Below are 25209 nucleotides of genomic sequence, written 5' to 3' on the forward strand. Positions count from 1 at the left end.
CTCATGCCCTCCCTGCGCTATGTCGTATATCGTGTCTATGGTAACATCTGGCTCTTATTCCAGTACTGTTTCAGGCCAAGTTTTCTTAAACTTCTGCACCATTCTATGATATGTAATATATTGGCCCACATGTAACCCCATCTCCTCTATTAGTTCTTCAAAATGTATGATTCCAGATATCTCCCATCGTTACCACCCCCACCAGTTCCCAGTGGTTCCTGATTGTCATCCGCAGCTGCACATCTCCCCCAGCCAACACAACCAACGGTATCTGCGGGGAGCATGGGACTGGGTTTCCCATCATCTGGCACGCTCGGCGCCACATCCTCCACCCAAGCATCATCATCTTAGGGCTCGCTTTCATTTCTGTCTTGGGCAGCCAAATCACCTCCTTTAAGTAAAATGGGGCACAATCTGCCTTGAACAACCTGGATTCAGGGGTCACTTCATCTGAGAGCCATTTAGCGACATATTGCAGTTGGCTTGCCACGTAATAGACCTCATAGTTAGGCAGTTTTATTCCCCCTTTTTTATAAAAGTTCTGCAGATTCCATAGTGCCACTCTATTTCTGGTGCCATGCCACAGGACGTCCCTGCATATGCCGTTTAGTTTGGTGAAAAACTTCTTAGGTATCAGGTACGGAATGTTCCCGAAATAATGCAGGAGCCTGGGCAGGACCACCATCTTAAGCATTGCCCCACGTCCCATCTTTGCCAGGGGCAACTTCGCCCAAAATGTCATACTCTTCTCAATTTTCACTATGGCTACCTCGGTATGGTGTCTATGTTCTTCCTCCACCGTGTGGTATACATCTGTCCCAAGGTACCGAAAAGTACCAACCGCCCAAGGAGTTTGCAACACCGGCAGCCGACTGATAGGGATCCCCCTGTAACTACCTAGCAGGAAAATAATAGATTTCTGAGGATTCACCACTATGCCAGACAACCCTGCATATCTATCCATCACTTCCAGGATATACTGGAGATTCTCCTTTGGGTACCTTAGGTACAGTAGCAAATCATCCGCATACAAGGAGATCAAGTGTCGCTCCCCTCCCACCTCGATGCCTACAGTATCATACTGTTGTCTGAGGTATATCGCCAAAGGCTCGAAGGCTAATATGTACAGCATAGGGGACCATGGGCACCCTTGTCTGGTACCTCTGCCTAATTGCCATCTCTCGGAAATCACTGCTCCTGTCTTGACCCTGGCCAGCGGTTCACTATATAACATCTTTGCCCATCTCACGTATGCAGGCCCCATACCATAACCCGCCAAGGCCGCCAGCAGCCATGGCCATTTAACAGAATCGAAGGCCTTCACAGCGTCTAGGGACACTATTGCCATTCCACACTCGTTCCTGCTCCCCCATTCAACAATCCCATGGAGTCGTCTGTGATTATGAGTTATGTTCCTATTCGGGACATAGCCCGTCTGATCAGGGTGTATTAGTTTACTAATGATTCTCCTTAGTCAGCTTGCCAAGACAGCCGTCAATATCTTGCTATCCTGGTTCAGCATCGACAATGGTCTATAGGAGCCACAGCTATGCTCAGGCTTATTAGATTTGGGAAGCGGTATTATGATCACCTCTCTAAGTGACTCTGGCAGCCGTCCCATTTCAAACGCTTCATTTAACATATCCAACATCGGGGGGAGTACTTCTGCTTTATACACTTTATAAAATTCACTTGGAAACCCATCCGCCCCCGGGGTCTTACTAGTAAGTAGCTGTCTCACCACTTCTTCTAACTCCTCCAAGGTGAATGGTGCATCTAGCTCCTCTTTTTCTTCCATGCTTATTTTGGGCAGACCTATGTCCTCTAGTGTTTCTACTAGTTCCTCTTAACTGCTGCTCTGCTCATACCCGTATAGTTCCCTATAGTAATTTACAAACTCCTGATTAACTCCCTCTTGGGTGTCTGCTACACTGCCATCTTCCCTTGTAATTGTTCTAAGGGTGGGCCTGGGGATCTTGCTTTTGTATAACCATGCCAAGAGCCTTCCCGTTTAATCTCCTCCCGCATGCTGTCTCTCTATATATCGCTTGTAATTAAGGTTACACAGTCTATCCCATTGCTCCCCACCTGTCTGCTGTAGTTTAAGTATCAGCTCCATGTCTCTCTCAGTATCATCTCTCCCCCTTAGCTCCTTTTCCAATTTCCTTTCTGCTTCATGTAGATCAGCCAGGACCCCCCCTTGCAAGCTTTTAGATTTTGCTATGGCTACTCCCCGCATCACCACTTTGAAAGCTTCCCACAGTGTGCCCGCTGAGTCTACGCTACCCGTATTCTCCTCAAAATAGTGTATGATCTCTTCCCTCATATCTTCCCCAAAAAGGGGATCTTTAAGCGCCTCTGCTCGGAGGCGCCAAGTCGGAATCCTTGCCCTTGGGGGGCAGTATTGCCAGCTAATAACCAAAGGCGAGTGTCTGAGAGGACTCTAGCTTTAAATTCTGCCTGCACTGTCTCCATCATTATTTCCGACGTGGCAAAGACGTAGTCCAGCCTCGTGTGTAATTGTTGTGGGGCAGAATAGTGCGAGTACTGTCTTTCTTGGGGGTGTGTCATTCTCCACACATCCGCCAGACCAAAGTTGTCTAGCAATGTCTGCAGCGCTCTTACCGCCGGGGCAGGTCTATCGAACTTCCGATCTGATCTGTCTACTTTAGGGTTTAGTACACAGTTAAAATCCCCACCTCAGATCACCGCATTCCCCATACACATGCTAAGATTGGTACTCAAGGTTCTATAATATGTTGTCGTGTTCTGGTTGGGGGCGTATGTATTCACAATGCTTATCTCCCTGTTTTCCACCAACCCCCTCAGTATGACCATCCTCCCATCTGGCTTAGCGGTTACTTGCAACACGTGAAATGGGACATGCGGAGCCACCAAGGTGAGCACTCCCCTAGCATAGGCAGAATAAGTTGAGCCCACCACAACCCCTTTCCATTTCTTCACAACCGTTTCCAGCTTTTCCCGTGTCAGGTGAGTCTCTTGTAGCAGTGCAATATCTATCTTTTGCCTGCGCAGGTATAGCATAAGTTTATTTCTCTTTAAGTAATTATTGAGGCCCCTGACATTCCATGTAATTATTTTAAGGTCCCCCATGGCCTGTTAGAGTTCCCGTTCCCCTCCTATCAGTGCGGACCAGCACTCCTCCCCGTATCTGTCTATATAGGCTTGTACCCCAATTCAAACTACCCTTAACTACAAACACCCCGAACACCCCTCCCCCTCTCCCTCCCACCACCCTTCCCTTCCCCAACTTCACCCTCCCAAACAGTTGCCCAGCTCTATCCCTGGATCTCAGGCACCCCCGCATCTAGCACTTTCTGGCAATAGCCTGTACTCGAAGCTCAGCAGGGTGAGGTAGCCCTGATGACTATCCTTCTACTTCTACTACTATTGGGGGGTAAGGCGTCTGTGTTCTGCCGCTCCTATATGCCACAATCCAGACACACACTAGTATCTAATTTACCCGTGCAATCAAGGCTCTATATTCCAGTCCAATGCCATTTGATAACATCAAGGACATCCGAGCCTGGTGTCCGCATTACCCATCTCTACCCGTCTTGTAATGTTTCTATCGAGCCTCTGCTTGGATATCTCCTAGTGTGATATACCAGTATGCATGAATTGTTCCAGTCACTTATCTTGTTCTCCTTGAGTCTGTGCCGCATCCTGTTCCGGGCAGCCCTGCTGGTCCAGCCATGCGGTAGCCTCCTCTGGGGTATCAAAGAAAAACATTCGACTCTTGTGTAGTATTTTCAATCTTGCAGGGTACAGAAGCATATATTTGATGCCAGCCACGCGCAGCCGTCTCTTCAACGCTACATAGCTATATCTCTGCCTCTGGACTAGCATTGTGTAATCCGGATATGCTGTGATGGTAGCCGAAGCCCTATCTATCGTTCCCCCTTTCCTGAAATACTCCAAGATCTTCTCACGGTCTTTATAGTTCAAAATCTCGGCAGTGATTCCCTTTGCAAGGATGTTTATCCTATCAGAACCAGAGAAAAGGGCCCTCCGAGAATACTTGGATACCAACCTAGAAAATGGCACCAAACGACCATCCAAATCCCCAGCGGGAGCTTTGTTGTTTTTCCTTCCCAAGAAAGATAGTAAGGAGCTTAGGCCTTGTCTTGATTATCGTGGTCTTAATCAATGCACCCTCAAGGACCGCTACCCATGGCCTTAATCTCGGATATCCTGGAAGCAGTGAGAGGAGCCGTAATCTTCATGAAATTGGATCTCAGAGGTGCCTACCATCTGATCCGTATAAAGGAAGGTGACGAATGGAAAACAGCCTTTAGAACACCCTTTGGTCACTTTGAATACCTGGTCATGCCTTTCAGACTCGCCAATGCCCCAGCGGTCTTCTCCGATATGCTGTTCCTCTTCGTCATAGTTTGCCTGGACGACATACTGATATACTCCAAGGACCATCTCAAGCATGAAGAACATGTCAAGGCAGTCTTACAACAGCTAGGTGAACATAAACTACTGGCTAAACCCGAGAAATGCCTTTTTCATGTCTCTACTGTTCACTATCTCGGATTTGTCCTTAGTCCAGAAGGAATTGGAATGGACCACTCCAAAGTAAATTCCATACTATCCTGGCCTGTTCCAACTACTGTGAAACAGATTCAATCCTTCCTGGGGCTTTCCAACTTCTACCGGAAATGTATACCTTCCTTTTCAGAGATAGTTCAACCGATCATTACATTGTTGAAGAAGGATACTCCCTTCCTCTGGACCGCAGCCCAAGACGAAGCGTTCCAACGTTTGAAGTCGGAATTTACACAAGCCCCCATCTTGGCTCAACCTGACATAGATCGACCTTTCCTAGTGGAGACTGATGCCTCTAACTACGCCATCGGAGCAGTCTTAAAGCAGGAATTCGAGGACAAGTTGGAACACCCCATTGCTTATCTCTCGCGAACCCTAACTCCTAGCGAGACCCATTACTCTGTTCTGGAAAAGGAATTGTTGGCCATCCGTCAAGCCTTCACAGAGTGGTGTCATCTACTATTGGGAGCTAAACATCCTGTTCAGGTCCGTACGGATCATTGGGATCTCCAAGTCCTACAATCCATGAAATGTAGGAATAGTCGTCAAGCCCGTTGGGCCTTCTTCTTTGCCCAGTACCAGTTCCAGATCCATCATGTACCTGGAACACACAACATAATTGCTGACACCTTATCCCGACGTCCCGACTAAGAAACTCCGGAAGATCGATCCTTCCCAAAGATGTTTCCCCATACAATTTTCATAGCTCAAGCAATCACTCTCCTGGAAGACATTTGGATACAAACCCAGTCCTCTGAGATCTGGAAGGAATTTACTGGGAAGAATCAATGGAATCTTAAAACCAAGGATGGGTATTTGTTCAAGGACAATGGCCTGGTCATTCCCACACAGAGACTGTGACAAAAGATTACAAGCCTCTGTCATGATACCCTTCATTCAGGACATCGTGGCATTACCAACACTCTCCGTTTAATACAAAGACAGTTTTGGTGGCCAGAAATGAAAGTTGACGTCCAGCAGTACATCCAAGCCTGTGCAGTTTGCAATCAAAACAAGCATGATAACAAGAGGCCGGTGGGTCTTCTACTCCAACCAAAGCTACCAACAAGTCCCTGGGAATTTATTGCTACAGACTTTATTGTTGAACTACCACCTTCCAGGGGATACACAACTATCATGGTTACCATTGATTAATTCACTCACATGGCACATTTTAAACCCTTGTATAAATTACCATCTTCCTCAGAACTCGCTGGAATCTTCCTGGAACACATATTCTGACTTCATGGACTCCCTTCCAAGATCATATCAGACAGAGGTCCTCAATACATATCTCAATTCTGGAAACACTTATGCCGTATACTAGGAATCCAACGTGCCCTCTCCTCAGGTTATCATCCACAGACCAACGGAGTCACAGAATGTGTGAACCAAACCCTGGAGCAGTATCTTCGTTGTTTCACCACCAAGGTTCAGGATGATTGGTCTCTTTTAATACCTGTGGCTGAATTTGCCTACAACAATTCGGATCACTTGGCTGTCAAGACCAGGCCCTTCTTATGCAGCCAAGGATTCCACCCTTCGGTTCTACCATCCCTTCTCCCACATCCTACACCAGTTCCTACAGTCGACTCCTGGATTGAAACCCTCATCAATGTACACAAGGAAGCCAAAGAACACCTCGAAAGGGCCTGAGCTAACACCAAGCACTATGCGGACTCCAAAAGAAGACCAGGTCCTTCCTATGCAGTGGGTGATAAGGTCTGGCTATCCTCGAAACTACTGCCTCAACACTTACGACCTAATAAATTGGCTCCTCGGTACTATGGCCCTTTTTCCATAAAGGAAATCATTAACCCAGTGGCCTTCCAACTCAAATTACCAGACTCCTGGAAGAGGATCCACCCAGTGTTTCACACATCTCTAATGAAACCATACGTCCAGACCTCCCGGTCTGCTCCAAGATCTACCCTGTGGTTGTCAACGACCAGCTAGAATACGAAGTGTCCCGAATATGTGACTCCCGGTACAGACGTGGTCAGCTACAGTATCTGGTGGAGTGGAAAGGCTATCCACTCAGTGAACGGACCTGGGAACCGGTCTCAAACCTAAACGCCCCCAGGCTACTTCAAAGGTACCACCTTATACACCCTGGCAAACCCGGATGAACAGGCCTTCGGAGGAGGCATGCTGTCATGAACCATCGGACGCGTCCTTTCTGGACTTCCTGGTCCCTGACCCATAGGGGCTTGCACTCAGCAGTACTCCCAACATGGCAGCCGAACGCGGAATACTGTTTACCAGTTTCAGTGCCGTACGCATTACGTTCTATAAAGTGGACACGCCCCCGTGGCCCTGCGCGCCTCAACGCTACCGCTTGCCGTGACTAGACGTGTGCTGCCGTAGTTCGCTTGTGTTTTTCCTTTGATTCCTGGTTCCCGCTTCCCCTAAATTCCTCCTCCTTCATTCCCCCTCCTTTTGTCCTCCTTGCATCCTGGATCTCCATGCACTCGTCTTCTGTGTGCACTCTTTGCTGTCTTCCTGGATTTCCTCGGACTTCCCGGACATCTGAACGTTCCCAGGACTCGGGACGCTGAACGCACGCTGGAACCCGAGGACCTGCACTCAGGGTTATACAAGACCCGAACTCTACGAAGGAAAACTCCATTGAAGAACTCCCACAAACAACAAAGACAGGTGAGAAGGGGGCAAACCTGTGACACCCGTGGGACAAGGAGACATGCGAGAACGAGAGAAAACACCAGGCACAAGCAAGTACATCTCTCGATACAGAGAGAGAGGGCAAAAGATGGAAAGGAAATGAGGATAGAACTGATGAGATAGCATTCACACAGAACGAATGGATGGGAGGTCAGATTTTATTGAAACTCGATGGTAAAGGCATTGATCACACGAAACAAAAAGGAAAGCTAGACGATGTACAGAGAAAGGAGAAGGAAAAGGAAAAAGGATTGAGAGATGAAAGAATCAGGAAAAAAGAAAGGCAGAGACGAGAGCAGTTATATTGCAAAGAGCAAGAAAGACAACGCGTTGATAAGCAGAGAGGAGCTAATGATCAGAACAGGCAGGAGCAGGGGAGAATAGAAGAAAAAGAGCAAAAGATACGGGAGAAAAGAATAAAGAGACGAAAATGAGAAAATACAAAGGGCAAATGAACGAGAGATGCAAAGAAAGAGGAAGAAGATAGGGTCAGAGAGGAAGCGAGGAAGCGCAGAGAATTTGATGACAACATAGAATGTAAGCGAAGACAGAGAGCACGCGATCTTGAATATCTGGAAAGAGAGGTTAAAAAACCCAATCCAGTAGTAAATTGGGAGGACATCAAAGAATTCTTTCCTGAGTACGATTCAGTACCAGGCACGTCTAGGGAAAATATCGAGGATGTATTCGACACCAGAAGCATCGGAGAGACGATCGATAGAATATACAATGAGATGGGGTTAGAACAAGTACCCCAAGGGGAAGGGGAGGATTAGGGCCTAGAGAGCACACAGCTGTATGATGCTGAGGATGTCTCCTGAAGTAGCAAAAATAGAGAACTGTCCCTTGACAGGTTGGAAATCAGTAAGAACAAAGAGGATGCGAGAAGGTGCATGAGTTGGGCACAGAAAATATCAGACGCCGAAAGAGAGGAACATGAGGAACATGAGGAAAAAGAGGAAGAGAAGAAACGCGAAAAATGCTTCTCAGGAGGGAAAGGGATAAGATGGTCAGGTTCTAGTGGGTCTGCACCGGGACATCAGAGTCAACCACACAGTCGGACCGACGCGAAGAATTATCTTACGGTCAGAGGGGGGTGTCTCCACCACTCTTTGTGAGCCGACTAAGGACATTACCAGGTAGGCGGCGATGCAGGAATATTACCCCTGCAATAGACAGAAAAATGATGAGAGACGAGAAGGAGGGCTATGCGTCACAATTTCCGTTGCTCGAGAAAGGAGGAACGAGACCAGAGTATATTCCATGGCCACACATGGATCGGGAAAACCTGAAAAATAAGCTTCCAATGCTGACATCAGAACAGGAAATGAACACACTAGCTAGAAAAAATGATGGGAGGAAACACGTTAGCTATATGGGATATAAAGGGTCTTTTAATCGCCATACTTGGTGATAGAGCTGATGATGTATGGACACGTGTAGGCTACCCTGGTTTGACTACAGTTAATACTGCGCATGACGGAGCATCGTTTAACAATTGCAGAGCCGTAGTATGGAAAGCATTACGATTGCTATATCCAGATAATTCCGACATGGGAGCTATAATGACACGTAAGATGAAGGAGTCAGAGGACCCTTTGCTTTACAGCCAGAATTTCCAAGATGTGTGGGTACTGGAAACATAGGAATCTTGGGGGAAATCTATACCCATGTTTTACCATATATTATGCCAAGGGCTGCCAGATAAGGTACGGAAGCAGTTCATGAAATTGGTAGGAATCGCGGCCAAACCGTGGTCTGAAATACAGTTGACCATAGCGCACTACTGCAGGCTGCCGCAAGAGAAGAATCACAAAAAAGAGGCTGCACGAAAAGCAAAAGAGGCAAAATTAGTGCAGATTTTTTTTCTTCAAAATATGCTATTGAAGGGGCAATAATATCTAGCACAGACGGACCGATCATGCAGCAGGTCAATAATTCACAACAGGCAAATCAGGGCAATAATGGGTTCTAACCCAGAGGGAGAGGATTTAGGGGAAGAGGAGGGCAGTGTAATCAGGGAAGTTTTCAGAACAATCAGGGAAGTTTTCAAAACATGCAAAATGACAATCAGGATATGTCAAATGGGTAAATAATCAGACCACCGCCAATATGTTGGCCGCGTGGGATGACAGGGCATCTAGCACGCACATGCAGAAGTCAAGGCATGATGCAAAACAACCAAGGAACAAGAGCAGGTTTGGTGAGTCCACCTGTGTTTTTACAACAGGGAGGAATGGAGATGCACAGAATCACACAGTACAACAGCAAACACCAGGAGCACAGCAAAGCTTGCAACCTCAGAATTTGGTAAGTTTTCCACAGGGACAGTCCGAACAGTCACCGACGCAACTGTCACAGACAACAAGTACAGGTCAGGCTGTGAACTCCGGGATAAGAGCTAACACTGGTGATGGGGGAAACCATTCACACAAAATGGGACAAAGTTGTATATGGACTAAGACAGCTCACTGGGAAACCTGATGTGTTCTATCCTATCAATGACACCAGACCCTCACCAGGAACCAAGGTTAGATGCCGTTATAGGGGATAAAGAATATTCCTTCTTAGTTGACAGAGGTGCAACACGCTCGTGTATATGTGAAGGCAAGTTTTCCTTGTCCGGCGATGCTATAAATACTCAGGGCTTCACAGGAGCTACAAATCGTGTTCCTTTTACAGATACACTTCCAATCTCTATAGGAGAATATGATATGAATGTACCACTGTTATATTCGAGACAAACCCCAGTTAATATCTTGGGATGAGATCTAATGACAAAGTTAAACATGACAATCTCGTTCACAGAGAAGGGCATAGTTTGTTCAACTCCAGGAATGCACTATTTGAATGTATGCAAGATGATAAGAGCATATGCAGGACACACAGCTATGAGAGCTATCCCATTAGAGCCAGAAATGTTTGCGTATGGAGTATGTGTACTAATGGCAAGGCTACCAGGCCTTGCAGCCAAACCATGAAGACCCCAGATGAATTTCTATTTAGGCCAAGAATACCTATACCTAAGGAAAAGGGACAAGTATTTCCCTTGATGATACACACATCCATAATATGAGGGTAAATGGCTTAGATCAATGGTTGTGATGATGAAGGCCGACCGTGGTGCACAGTAATCGCCATTGAAGAAGGGTACAGATTGACTGAAATCACTGATGACGATCTGTTTGATGAGCATGCAGATGGGCAAGAAACAACAGTTGAGGTAAATCTCACTTTCTGGGTGAAAATGATCAAAAGAGAAGTGCCCCAGAGAATGATGTTGGCACAGAACCGGCCTGAATATTTTGAGGGCGACATGGCCCAAGTGCCTGTCTCAGTATAGACCACAGGCCCCTATGACGTAGGTTTATTGAAACGAGTCGGAGAAGTAAAAATTAAATTGAAGCCAGAAGCAATTTTACCAAAAGCACAACACTATCCCATGTCTAGGGAAGCAGATGAAGGAATTTTCAAGACAATTTCGGCTATGATGGAACAGGGCATTTTAGTGACGTCAGACTCATCATGCAATACCGCAGTTTACCCTATCAAAAAATCAAAGGGAGGGTCTTGGGGACTAATTCAAGATTTACACCGATAAATGATATTGTGGAGGGAGCGTTCCCTTTAGTTCCTAACCTGGCCACAATCCTATATAATATACCTGTTGAGGCAAAATATTTCACAGTGATTGACTTGAAAAATGCATTTTTCTCAATCCCATTGCACCGAGACTCGCAAAATTTGATGTCATTTACATTCAGACAGATGCGTCTGAAAAGCACAAGGTTACCCCAGGGGCACTGTGAGTCTGCAGATGGACTTGAGCAATATTGCATTAGAGAGTTTTGTCTTACAATATGTGGATGACATCTTAATTTGCAGCATGACAGAGGAAAGACACAGACGCAATTCTATTCAGCTTTTGACTATATTGGCTGAGAAAGGATATAAAGTTGACAAGGAAAAGTTACAATATTGTCAGCAAGAAGTACTGTATATAGGCCAATTGAGCCCACATGAGGGGAAAAGGGTTACCCCGGAAAGGGCTGAAGCCATACTGAACGCAGCTAAGCCACACACGATAAAGCAGATGCAGAGCTTTTTAGGTCTTTGCAATTATGTCAGGGCATGGGTCTTTGACTACAGCTCATATACCAAGCCCTTGTTACAGGCCCTAAAGAAGGCACAGGTGATGAAAGAAATAAGTGAATGGTCTGAGACCATGGAAAAAGGGTTTACTGAACTCAAGAGAGCCATTTGCACGGCACCAGTTCTAGGGATTTCCAATTATGCAGAGGAATGGCAGCATTATGATGGCAGTGCTTACACAGCGAACCACACTGGGGTAAAAGCCCTTGGCATACTACAGTGGGAATTTGGACCCAGTGATGAGAGGCCACTTCCCTTGCGAACAAAGTTTAGTTGCTGCAGCGTTCGCCATAGAGAAAGCTACAACCATTGTGATGGGATGCTCCATGACGTTGTACATCGAGCAAGCACTCTTTGCTATTCTAGAGAAACCAAAGGGCACATTGACATCACAGAGAGCTTCTGTTTATGAAGTGTTCATTTTGAATCCATCAATTAAGATAGTTCGATGTAAGATAGTGAACCTAGCAATGTTTATAGCAGAACCCGTCACTGAAGGAGAGCCAATACATGATTGCGCAAATTATGAAGAATTTTATGATGAGATTCCCAGAGTGAAAGAAAATGCATTGGCAGAAGGAGAAATTGTCTTCGTTGATGGTTCCTCGAGAATCGATCAAAACGATGGGCAAAGATATACAGGCACTGCTGTGATGAAGCACATGGCAAATGGAGAATTTCGAGTGCTCGTTAGTGCACGATTACCATCTTACTATTCAGCACAGGCTGCAGAACTATTGGCATTGATACTCATGATTGAGAATCACGCAGACCAGGAAGTAACACTATGCAATGACTCTGCATATATGACATCAACCGTACATGCAGGCTTAGCATGCTGGAAAAGGAGGGACTACCTCAGAGCGGACGGCACGCCAGTGCAGCATGCAGCCTTATTGGACAGGCTCATCAAGGCACTACAGCTCCCAGTGGGCATAGCGGTCGTGAAACGTGCCGCCCACACGAAGGGGACAGATTTTATCTCACGAGGAAATCAAGCAGCAGACACAGAGGCCAAGCATATGGCGTCCAAGGGCGAAGCTATCATGGACGTGGAAACAACTGATGTAAATTAAAAAATAAGTGTTGCACGAAGTGAACCTGAGAGCTATAATAACATGGAGCAAACCCAGTTAATGGAACTCCAAGGGGAAGCACCACAGGAGGAGAAGAACCTCTGGAAGCGGCCAGGGTGTTCTTTAAACCCCTCCGAAAGCTTGTGGTGACAAGACAGCACTGGTAAACCAGTAATGCCTGAAGCCCTGTTAAAAATAGCATTTGAACAATTACACTATCCAGCACACATGACAAAAGCAACAGTCGGTAAAGACTGGTTTATACCGAATTTAGCAGAGCATGTTGCATTTTTTATGGTGAACTGTATAATCTGGGTATACACTAAAAGTAATTAGTGGAGTCATCCCAAGACCGAATGGACCTTTTCAGCACTTGCATGTCGATTACGTCGATATGATTCAAGTATGTAACGGGTACAGGTACCTAATTGTTGTGGTGTGTCCATTCTCTAGATGGATAGAAGCAAGTCCATGTACACACCCAGATTCTACCTGTGTAGCCACATTTCTGGTGAGAGAGGTCTTTCCCAGGTGGGGAGTATGCGAAGTCATGAGATCAGATAATGGGGCTCACTTTGTCAACAAAGTTTTTGAACAGATCAGCTTGTTGCTTGGTATAAAGCACAAGTTCTCATCGGCATATCACCCGCAAGGTAATGAAATATGTGAGAAGCTGAATGGCTTATTAAAGGAAAGGATAGCCAAGTTGAAGCTTACTCTAAAGAAGGGATGGCTACACTGCCTTCCATTGGCACTGTACGCACTCAGAAACCAACCTAGTTCTTTCCATCATCTTACGCTGCACGAAACAGCAACAGGGAGAAGGATGCGTACCCCCCTGACACCCCGAAACAGAGCTAGATGTGATGCCCAGCCAACAGGAGAAATCTTAGGGTTTGAAATGCAAAATTATGTAGGGGAGGATTGGTCCAAAAGACCCCCCTTGCCTACATCCCCTCCCCAGGTGAGGGCCATGGCTCATCAGGCGTCCCCTCCTTACCACCAGGGCCCAGGTGGTGGATGGCTCACCTGCTGAAGACATTGCCCAAACATATTGAATTTAGCTAGGCCTCAGGAACCATTTTGTCTAATAAAGATGGTGTGAGCTCGGCGCACTGCAGCGCGGCCCCCACCTTTGGAGAGTTTCAATTATCCCTGTGGCCACAGCTCCCTGGCAGATCCGCTGTGAGCCCGTTCCCACGAACAAGACGGACATGAGCTAGTGTAAGATACCAACACTGTAACATTTCACCTTCCGCAGTGTATCACTGCTCCCAACATGACCCGGCCAGCAGAGCCTGGGTGGAAAAAGAACTGTAAAATGGCCCTCGGATAAAAGCAAAACTTCCCAAATACTAATGCCAAAACTACCTGCGATGGGCGCATTTTCTCCACAAACCTCTTTGATTAGAAAACCTGTAAAACGTATAGATATGGCAGAATGCATGTTCACATGGCATTAGCAATGAAGCACCCACACCACTGCAGTTATGTACAAATAGTAGAAGCGTCCCGGGGGGTTATTTGTTATGCGTATCATTGAAAAGTTCACACCCCACGGTCCCGCGCCATAACCGAACTAATGCTGCTAGAGTGCAAAGGAAGACAAATGCAACCATACTGAGGTCTCATGTGAAGGACGCGCGGGAATGCACCCTTCATGTGTGTATGTCCAAGCCCCTTATGTGCCACTACCGTCACGTACGGTGGCGAGTCGTTTTCTATGCGCTCCACCAACCTCACTACTACCTCACTTACTGCGAATGTATATGCATATAAATGTTGTAGTTGTTAAAACATAGTGTACAAATAATGTGCTTGGACTGGCTATATTTGAGAGGCATTTAGCAAAGTTAGAATGTAAGCTTTGGAATGATTCAATGAGTATTGTATAGTATTCGAATGTTTATGATGCTTTCACCTAAAATCGGCAACACACGAGGAAGATACCTTTTGTGAATATGTGCAAGCCATTCCCCCTCCCTCCCTGCGAAGCCTGCCAGACGAGAGAGCAGAGGCCCGCGCCGCGCTGCTCCACCTCCCCCAACTAGGCTGGAGCCGCTTCAAAGATTTGTAGTTCCCTCTGCAGCACCCAAGGCCACGGCCCGCCACCTGCATTATTTACAGCCCAGCAGTAAACCTCCGCCTGAATACACAAATCCAGAGGCGCCCTCTCTTAAACCCCGCAACCCACCGGATCACCCTAGGTTAATGGCCCCTGTAAAATTAGGACACCCAATATTATGGCAACATTACAGCAACACATTCATAACGACTTCTAACAAGACAGGAGGACATGTACCGTCTGTCCCATGCCCTGAGACCCAGCCCCATGACCTATGGCACCCGGTCAAGAGGACACTGGTAACCATGTACTGATGAATCGCCATCAAACCCCTCTCAAGGTGCATTCCTCCTGTGTTGCATTAACCTGTAGCATAACCTATTGGGAGATTTACTAAAGGGGATAATATTGCAAATGACTGAATGACTGCGGTGTGCATGGCCTAGGGCAAAGAAGTCAGGAAAAGACATTAATCTCTGACACTGGCCACAATGGCACAACAACACCGCCCAGATGGACCCAGGTGACCCACCAGGCCCAGCCCAACCCACGAGGCTGACCAGTGACGTCCTCCCGCCAAGACCAACCACATCACAGCAGCACCTATAGCTAGTCATCACCACCCAATCCCATTGAACTTGTGCCCCCTATAGTGTGTAGGTTTTGATGACTTTTTTGTAAATATATACGCCTGTCTTTGCTATTGTCAGACAGAGCGCTCTCGGAGTTTGCAGAGTTCTTTGCATGCCCTATTCTGATTGATAAACTCCCATTTACGCTCACCCGCACTTGTCTTGGCCTTATTCCCATTCTGGGAGAGTCCATCATTGTCTCTCATTGCGGGGAGGATCGTGTTGGTTGGGGACGCTTACGTTCAGTGGTGACCCCGAAAGCGTGATTATTATTTTTTCCCAACATATCCCTACCGTCCCCTTTTGGCACGAAAATCTCCGGTCGAAAAGGGATACGCACGGTGCGCCGGCTCCGGGAGGCTGCCCGCCAATGGCGACCGGTACGCTCAGAAGTGCGCACTCAACAGAAAGAGGGTACGGGATCCCGGTTGAAAAATCCCCTTTGAGTACCGCTCGCCGGGGCTGACTGTTGAGCGTACGGCAGCACTGCCTGAACTGACCTAGTTTCGGAGACTCTCGGTTCAAGACGGGCACGTGAGTATTGCGTGCGAGCGATCATAAAGGGAGTAGAGGAGGAAATTTAGGACAGGGAACGAGGCGGGGTAAAAAGGGGCACGTTGGGTCTACTAAAGACCATCTTAAACTTTCTTTGCTTTTTCTTTGCGTATGGCCATTAGGATTAAGAGGTGATTAAGAGATAAAAGTGACGGGAACCTAGCTCCGAGAGGGGGTGGAAAGCAGCGCCGCATAGTGCTATTTTGACTAGTACTGGGGATATATGAAGAAGTGGAAAATAAGATAAAAGTGTCTGGCAAAGGTAAACACGGAGAATATATTAGTGACTGCTATTCTTTCTATTCTTTTCTTTAGGGTTACGGGAAAAATAAAAGTGGGTCAGTACAAAACCAAAGAGATAGAGTAAAGAGACAGAGAGTTTTACTCTAAAATTGAAGATCAAACCTCTATATATATATACATATATCTGAATAAGACGGACAGGGACAGCCGGCCAGGGAGGAAAGGGAGGACAAATTGGACTGTGAATAGAGTGTTACAGAGGGGTGTGTGAACATTGTATGTGTCAAGAGATAATTTGGTGTAATGTTTGTGTACAAATGGTCAGAAATGTATAGCCATTGAGTGGTCATGGTAAGTGTGACAAGACAAAGCATCATAAAGACAAGAGTAATAAGGTGAAGTGAGTGTGTACCTTTCTGATTTTTGGGTTAACATTGTTGAGATTACTGATGGTTTGCTCTTGTACGTGCCCCCCAAAGAGAATAGAATAGAGGCTGTGCGCAGCCAATCTCATGGTGTGCAGGCGGAGGGAGGAACACGAAGGGCCCCACGATTCAGTAAGACATAAAATACGCGAACTCACATGGTGATACGTTTGTATTGAGATATCGAGATACATAGAGATACACAAGTACCAGGTGGGCACAAGGTATGGGGGCAGAAACACCCTTATCACATATTTGCAAGAACCTACCTGGGTACGCGGAACGGATTAAGAAATATCATGACCAATGGATCACAGAGTTGAAGGGAGAGGGGTTGCCTCAGATATGGCCCGAAGGGGGTTCATTTGACAAGAGTGTCCTAGATATGGTAGCCACATGCATTTGTTTGAAATACAAGGGGAAGCAGTTGCATAATAGGAGAGACATATTAGATCTCTGGAGGCTGTTTGAAGAGATACCGCCGCCTAAGGCAAAGGAATTAGATCCTGATCTACCATCTACCACTGATAATCCACTAATGATACAAAAAGTGATAAAGTATTGCCAGAAGAAGAGCCACCGATAGAGGTAACAAGGTTGTACCCAATACTAAACAAGCCAGTGCCCGCAGAGGGATACAGTGACCCTACTTATGTGCCCCCACCGACAACTATCACAACCCAAGGGCCAACAGCACCCCCTCCATACGAGAGTCATAGGGAGCGAGCTCAGGTGAGCACACCAAGGGTGGACATAGAAAAACTAACAGACGATCTAGAATCAAGGCACTCCATAGCGAAAGACGAGCTCTTGAGGATAAAAAGCATATGTGAGCGGACCGCACTTAATGCAGCCAGATCAGAGCACGCGTCTAGAGCGCAGAGCGAGGGTAGAACATTTGAAGAAGGGTGGAAAAAAGGCGAGATACTGTTCAGAATCCAGGAAGAACCAACCCGAATAATTGAACTAGAGACAAGAGAGGGATGTACTGACAATGAAGAGAGGCCTTTAGGGGACAGGGAGGAGCTACTATGTGATATAAGGGATGATTTGGAAGAAAGCGACAGGTTGAGTATGGCAATGGGAGGGGGAAGCGAAGGGTTGGATGGTGCATGTTCAATGAGAACACTGGATGATGAGTGGACGGGGCGATTAAGGAACCGGGTGGGGAAAATGGCATCATTAGGAAAATCAGGAGTGAAGGCAGGTGCAGATACGACAACGAAGGGAAAGTTGCAGCTCCCGCTAATACATAGGGGAGGAGGGAGGCCGAATTACATACCCTGGGCTCAGATGGATAAGGCCAACTTACTAAAGTTATTGCCCCCGTTATCCGGAGGGGCGAGCAAGTGGATATACGCCTTTGAGAAACACACTGCCGGGGTACCCCTAGCAATAGGGGATGTGAAGAGCTTGCTTGTATCAGCAGTGGGGGATCAGGCCGACAGAGTATGGGTCAAGGCTGGTTTCCCAGGAGTAACATTAGACTGCGATCACCATGATGGGGCCTCCTTTAACACAGTGCGTGCAAGGGTGTGGGATGCTTTGCGGGAAACGTTTCCAGATACCCCAGACTTACAGTCAGTAATGCAGTGTACAATGAATGACAGGGAAGATGTTATGGATTATATTTTTCGGGTCCAAGAGATGTGGAGAGCAGAAACGGGCACGCCCTGGTATCAATCGACATCATTATTTTACTTCATTATAAAGAGGGGGCTCCCAAAAGAGGTGCAAAAGGCGCTCGACAAGATAGCAGGTATTGAGGCGAAAGGATGGCCTGAAATTCAGAGCATAATAGTGCACCACTGTAAGCGAATAAAAGAAAGGGAGAAGGAGGTGGCGCAGAAAAGATTGGCAGACGAAGCGAAACTAGTGCAGACAAAGTTGGTGAAGGTCGCAGCAGCAGTAGCCGCGCTCCCACATAGCAGGGAGGGAGATGAGGAAGAGGAGGGGCTGGTAGCAATACAAGGAAGGATGGCAACTAATTGGGCAGGAGCAGGACAGCGGCAGTGGAACGAGCAGGAGCAGGGCGGAGGTCTGCAGTGGCAAGAGTGGGCCCCTCGAGGGGGACGAGGTGGGTACAGGGGCCAAAGAGGAGGTGGACCGGGGTACGGGGGAATGGGAGGAAATGGATGGCAGGGTCCCAGAGGAGCGCAAGGGAGTTGTTGGAACTGCGGGAGGTGGGGACATTACTCTAGGGAGTGCAGAAGCAGACCAAACAACGGATTTCCAGAGGCAGAACATTATGGCCATCCCCATCCGGGGAGCCCATATGGTCTCCCAATGGGACAACAACAAAGAAACCCAGGCCAGGGGTACAATGAGCAACAACAGGGACACCAATACAGAACACAGAATCACCCACAAAACAATGACACTATGCACTACACGCCAGGCAACCCTTTCGCGACAACAGCCAATGGAGCCCCAGCACCAGCCCCCTATAATGGCGTGTCAGTGGTTTCAGGGAGCGTATTCAACCAAGGAGGGCAATGAGACACCCCGCATAGGACAGCCCACAGAGAACACTTGCGTGTCCAGTTCTATCTACCACCTACGATGCAGCAGAGGAACCATTGGTAGGGGCGCAGATAGGAGACAAGCAGTTCATATTCATGGTGGATTCGGGAGCGGAGAAATCATGTATTAGGGAGGGCCGGTTCCCGTTATCTAACCGGAAGTTAGAGACGCAGGGGTTCTCTGGGGCTGTAATTGAAGTTCCTTATACAGAAGCATTGGATGTAACCGTAGGGGGTAAAACTGTAAAAACACCCTTACTGTATTATGAACATTCGCCAATAAATTTACTAGGGAGGGATCTTCTTAGCAAACTCAATATGACAATATCATTCACTGAGAGAGGTATAGTGTGTTCAACACCAGGAATATGCCCATTGCGTGTAATGCTGGTAGTACAGGCTCACACAACCGCACCAGAAATACGTGGTTTGCCAGTGGACGAGAGAATGTTTATTGAAGGACTAAAGACGCTGGCCCTCATAGTTCCTGAGCTGAAAAGAATGGATTGGAGAATACCGGCAGAGTTCCTCTTCCGCCCAATAGTGCACCCTGACATAGCACCAGGATCAGTGGTATCATTAGACTTGCATGCTGTACAGGTATCTGCGAAAAGGATCTATGTGATTGGAATGGATATATAAGGATGTGAGTGGCGTACAGTACTGTGTACCAATGCCAATATTGCCCTGAGAGTCTTAACTGATGAGGATCTCTTTTCAGATTCGGAAGGGGATGGTGAAATAGTAATGGAAATAGCAATGCCCTGTGACATTTTGATTCAGGCTAGAGAAATCCCTGTCCAGCTGATGGCAGTGGTGGGAGCCCCACCGTCATTCTTCGATGATGACATGAGGCTAGTACCAAATAATTTGTGGACAACAGGCCCCCATGACGTAGGGTTGTTGCATGGAGTACAACCAGTGATAATAAAGCTCAAACAAGGAGCGATTCTACCCTGAGTGAAACAATATCCATTGTCCCGTGAAGCTGAAGAAGGGATAAAAGAGACAATAAATGCACTACTAGCACAAGGGATAATAGTGCCTTCAAACTCCCCATGTAACACATGCATTTACCCAATTAAAAAAGCAACGGGAGGGTCTTGGAGGATGATCCAGGATTTACGCCCCCTAAATGATGTAATACAGAAAGAGTTCCCTTTGGTCCTGAACCCTGCATCAATATTATGCAGCATCCCAAAAAAGGCATCACATTTCACGGTGGTCGATTTGAAAAATGCATTTTTCTCCATCCCCTTGGCTGAAGAGAGCAGATACCTGACAGCATTTACACTAGGGGGGAAGAGATATGAACATTGTAGATTACCACAGGGATACTGTGAGAGCCCAAGCATATTCAACCGCATGCTACATGAAGACTTAGGAAACTTATCAGTTGAGAGCACAATTATTCAGTACGTAGACGATTTACTCGTCTGTGCACTGGATGAAGAAACATGCCGAAAAGATTCAATAACACTCCTGACCCTGTTGGCCAATAAGGGGTACCAAGTAGACAAGGAAAAGCTACAATATTGTCTGACAGAAGTTCTATACTTGGGACAGCTAATATCAAAAGATGGAAAAAGAATAATCCCCGACAGGGTAGAAGCAATAAGATCAGTAAGAGAACCCACAACAGTGAAGGAGATGCAGAAATTCTTGGGAATGTGCAACTATTGCCGAGCATGGATATTAGATTATGCAGCGTACACCAGACCCTTACTGCAAGCGCTCAAGGAGGCCCAACAGGAGAACAAGAAAATAGAATGGTCAGAAGAAATGAGCGCCTCCTTCAAATCATTAAAAGAGTTGATTTCAAGCGCTCCAGTGCTCGCAAATCCTGATTACGAGCGCAAATTTTACCTGTTCTCACACTGCAAGGGGACACTCATGACAGCTGTACTGACACAAAAGACGTCCCTAGGACACAAACCTTTGGCTTACTATAGTGGCACTTTGGATGCTGTGATGCAAGGACATTTCGCGTGCGAGCAATCACTCGCTGCAGCCGCGTTCGCAATTGAGAAAAGTGCCACAATAGTAATGGGATGCCCTGTGACATTGTTTGTGGAGCATTCATTATTTGCAATACTGGAAAGGTCAAAGAGTACACTGACCACACAGCGGGCAACCGCCTATGAAATAATATTGTCCAGCGCCAATATCCATGTGGTGCGATGCAGGACAGTGAATCCGGCAACATTCATTACAGAAGCATGCACACTAGAGGACATACAGGAACACGATTGTGCAACTTACACAGGAGAAAGAGGGGAGGACACAGTGGTGTGCGAGAATGCCCTGACCGAGGGGGAAGTGTACTTTGTAGACGGATCAGCATCAATTGACGTGGACACGGGAGAAAAACATGTGGGTATGGCAGTGGTGAGATTAGAAGACGGTGAGTATGAGACACTAGTGCAGTACCGCCTTCCATCACATTTCTCAGCACAAGCAGCAGAACTCATTGCCCTAATAGAAGCAGTGCACGCAGCTAACGGGTGCGCGGTGACAATTTACACGGATTCAGCTTATATGACGACAACACTACATGGAGGTCTGGCAAGATGGGGACGGAGGGGGTTTCGACGAGCAGATGGGACTCCAGTGCAACATGCAGAATTACTGAAGGAGTTAATTGAAGCGCTACGAGATCCCACCATGGTAGCAATAGTGAAGTGCCAAGCACATACGTCCAACACAGACGTTGTGTCTTTGGGAAACGCGGCAGCGGACGCGGCTGCCAAAGAAGCCTCATACTTTGAGAAATGTGAAGCAGGTGAGTACATGCTACAGCAGAAGACAAAGGGGGAGCTTCAAGAAGGTTACAAAAAAATGCCTATCTCACAAATACTAGAGTTGCAGGAAGGAGCAAGTGCAGATGAAAAGGCGATGTGGGTAAAACGAGGGTGCAGCCAATCAGCAACAGACTTACTGTGGTGACAAAATAACTCAGGAAAAGTGGTAATGCCAGTAAAATTATTAGAAATAGCGTTTCAACAATTACACTTCCCAGCACACAACACGAAACAACACATTGCAGCAGAGATACAGGAAGAGTGGTTCGTGCCCTGTCTTCAGGAGCACTTGTCTAGATTTACATTGGAGTGCACAACATGCCAGATATACAGTTCAGGAATGACATTACGTACACTAAGGGGAACAATTCCAAGACCGATTGGGCCATTCAGAGAGCTACATATTGACTACGCGGACATGGGAGAGAGGTTAATGGGGCACGTTACATGATTGTGGTTGTGTGCCCATTTTCAAGATGGGTGGAAGCAGGCCCATGTGCACGACCTGATGCTAAAAGCGCTGCAAAATTCCTGGTGAGAGAAGTATTTCCGCGCTGGGGAATTTGTGACGTGATTCGCTCAGACAACGGCACTCACTTTGTAAACGAACTCTTCAAGGAAGTAACGACGCTATTGGGAATAAAGCATAAGTTGTGCTCTATTTATCATCCTCAAAGTAATGGCGTGGTAGAAAAGATGAACGGCCTGTTAAAAGGAAGATTATCGAAACTATGCTTTTCATTAAAAAAGAACTGGATTTACTGTTTACCACTTGCACTGTTTGAGCTGAGAAATCAGCCAAGCAAGGACCACCATTTGTCCCCGCACGAAATCGTGACAGGGAGACGAATGCACACAGCACATTCCCCACTGCGCGAACACTCAGATGCACACAGAAGCGCTGCAATACTGGGAGATGAGTTCACGGACTACTTGAAAAAATTAACAAGGGCAGCGCGCGCAATATCAAAGCAGCTTTCACCACTGTTCACGAGAGAAGAGGGGAACACAACAGGGTCAGTTACAGAGCCTGAAGCCCAGGTACAACTGATGCCGGGTGAATTCATTTATGTCCGGAGCTTTGTGCGCCGGTGGAACGCACCATGGTTCCATGGCCCATATGAAGTGGTGTTTTGCACCCCTACGGCTGTAAAAGTGAAGGGCCTCAAGTATTGGATACATTTCACGGATGTACGAAGAGCATATAATAATGTGCAGGAAGAGGTGGATGAGGGGGCACAGACAACAGCAAACAATGCAAATGAAAAGAATGTGTGAATATGAACTTGTGTGTGACAGAAATGCACCTGAATGAGAAAGTTGCTGACAAGTAGAATTACTTTTAAGAGTATTTAAAATAAAAAATAAAAAATGTTATGAACTTATATGTAAATAATGATGTGATAAAAATACGTAGTGTCTACTCCCTTGTCTGTGCATCCCCAACCCTACTGCCCTACCCGCTTCCATTCCCTGTCAATATATACTGGCACTGGTAGTGCTAACAAAATGTTTACATTCATGCACTTAATGCACTTTTATATCTCAAACAGGAGCTACCATGGCATCTAACGGGCAGCCTGCAACGGATAGATTTATTAGATATAGAGAATTGTTAGCTGAGAGATGCAGATACTCGTATGAGTGTGGATTGTCTGTGTGCATTACATTGTTTTTTACAATCATGTTTGGCCTGGTTACATATTGGTTCATAGCGTTCATCTCTATCGAGATGAACGAGGGGGGAGGGATTAACAGCACTACTGTGACCAATGCAACAGCAAGTGTAAATACTAAAGAAGGTGATTTTTTGGTATGGGACGGGACTAAACTTGTATGGGGATATTATACCACACCATCCAATGCTGTCATCTCGAAAAATGAAGGGCTACAGGGAGAAATGCAAAACAACACAGTGTCTCTGCCAAAAATATCTAATTACAATGCCCGCAGTTTAAATGACCGAAACCCCTCCGCCATATCCTGGTTGTATAACACCCCCACCAGCCAGCCTGCCCCCATAGCAAAAAACACACTGTCAGATAACATGAAGGAAGAATATGAAAGAATGACAGCAACACATGAATTGCATGACATCTTGTTTTACTGTAATTTCAGGCCAGCTGCAGCAACAACGAAAAGGGTGCAGGGCAGCACAGAAAACAGAAGGAGATACTACTGCAGACACAGCTCAGAGTCTATATGTTCCATCAATCTTCCCTGGTGAAGAATCACACGAGAAGTGGGACGAGCCAAGGTTTAACGGTCCCTTTACAGTGGAAGACGTTACTCCCTCTGCAGTAAAGCTACAAGGAAGAAGAGCTTGGATCTTTTTGGGTGACATCAAGCCATAAATCGGAGAAGGCCCCCTGCCAGCACCCCAACATGTAGAGACTACGGACGACGGGGAAGAACCAGAGCACCTGCAGACGAGATCCATGACGAGGAAGAAGGGCGCATGACCAGCAGCAAAGCAAAGACAAGGAACTTTTGTGCAAAGTTGTGGCTTCATTTTGGACATTCATCTGAGCAAAAAAGAGGATAAGAACATAAAAACAGACACTCTGTGCATCCTAGTTGCAAGGTGAAGAAGAAAATTGCATGTCTAAGCCACAACATAGTCTGTTGACTTTGAACTTTGGACTGAGGCACACTGAAGCCTTGATAAGAAAGGAGATGCCAAATGTTGATCGAGGACACATAAATTGGAAGAAAATACAGTATCCAGATTCTTTCAACACAGAGACTATGTTTGGACACACTTATGGTGTCCCAAGTAGTGACATCACTTAGGACGTTTTTGATATATTTTGAGTTAGTATTGTTACGCTCACCTGGTTCCCACGGGGGCGGCGACCGGAACTGGGCCGCTGTTGTTTCCACCAGCATGGCGTGTAGCGCCGAGATGACTGACTGGACTGGCCCGCTCAGCCTAGTTTGTCTGGCTCGCAAGAATATTCTTCTGATGGTTTGGAAGGATGAGCTCTCCATCCTGCGTCGACCGCAGGGGCGTGTTGATGACCAGTTACTTCACTGGCGTAGAGGAATTGGTGAGTTCCAGTATTGACTCTAAAGTCCAATTGTTCATAAGAATTCAAATGTCTGATCTTCACTCTGTCCGATTCCTTGCAGGTTGCCGATTAATCCACTAGAAGATTTCCAAATGGCACTTGGTAAGATTCAGGTAAATCTATTGTGGTTTTCCCCTTAGGGGCCGGGGTACGGCGATGAAGCAGAGTTGACTGTGCCGACCCGAGATGAGGTGAGACCCCCGTGGTAAATCAGGTAAGTTTTGTGGGGGGTAACTGGTATTGTCTTTGCTTTCTCCCCTTAGGGGCCGGGGTACGGCGATTAAGCAGAGTTGACTGCGCCGACCCGAGATGAGGTGAGTACCTCCCGTGGTAAATCAGGTAAGTCCTTGGGGGTAGCTTGCATAGCCTTAGAGAGTCCCCTTGCTCACCTTGCTGTCTTTGTCTCCTTA

The sequence above is a fragment of the Ambystoma mexicanum genome, chromosome 3q (genome assembly GCF_040938575.1).
Source record: "Ambystoma mexicanum isolate Mex_15411 chromosome 3q, UKY_AmexF1_1, whole genome shotgun sequence".
In the NCBI taxonomy this organism is placed as follows: Eukaryota; Metazoa; Chordata; class Amphibia; order Caudata; family Ambystomatidae; genus Ambystoma; species Ambystoma mexicanum.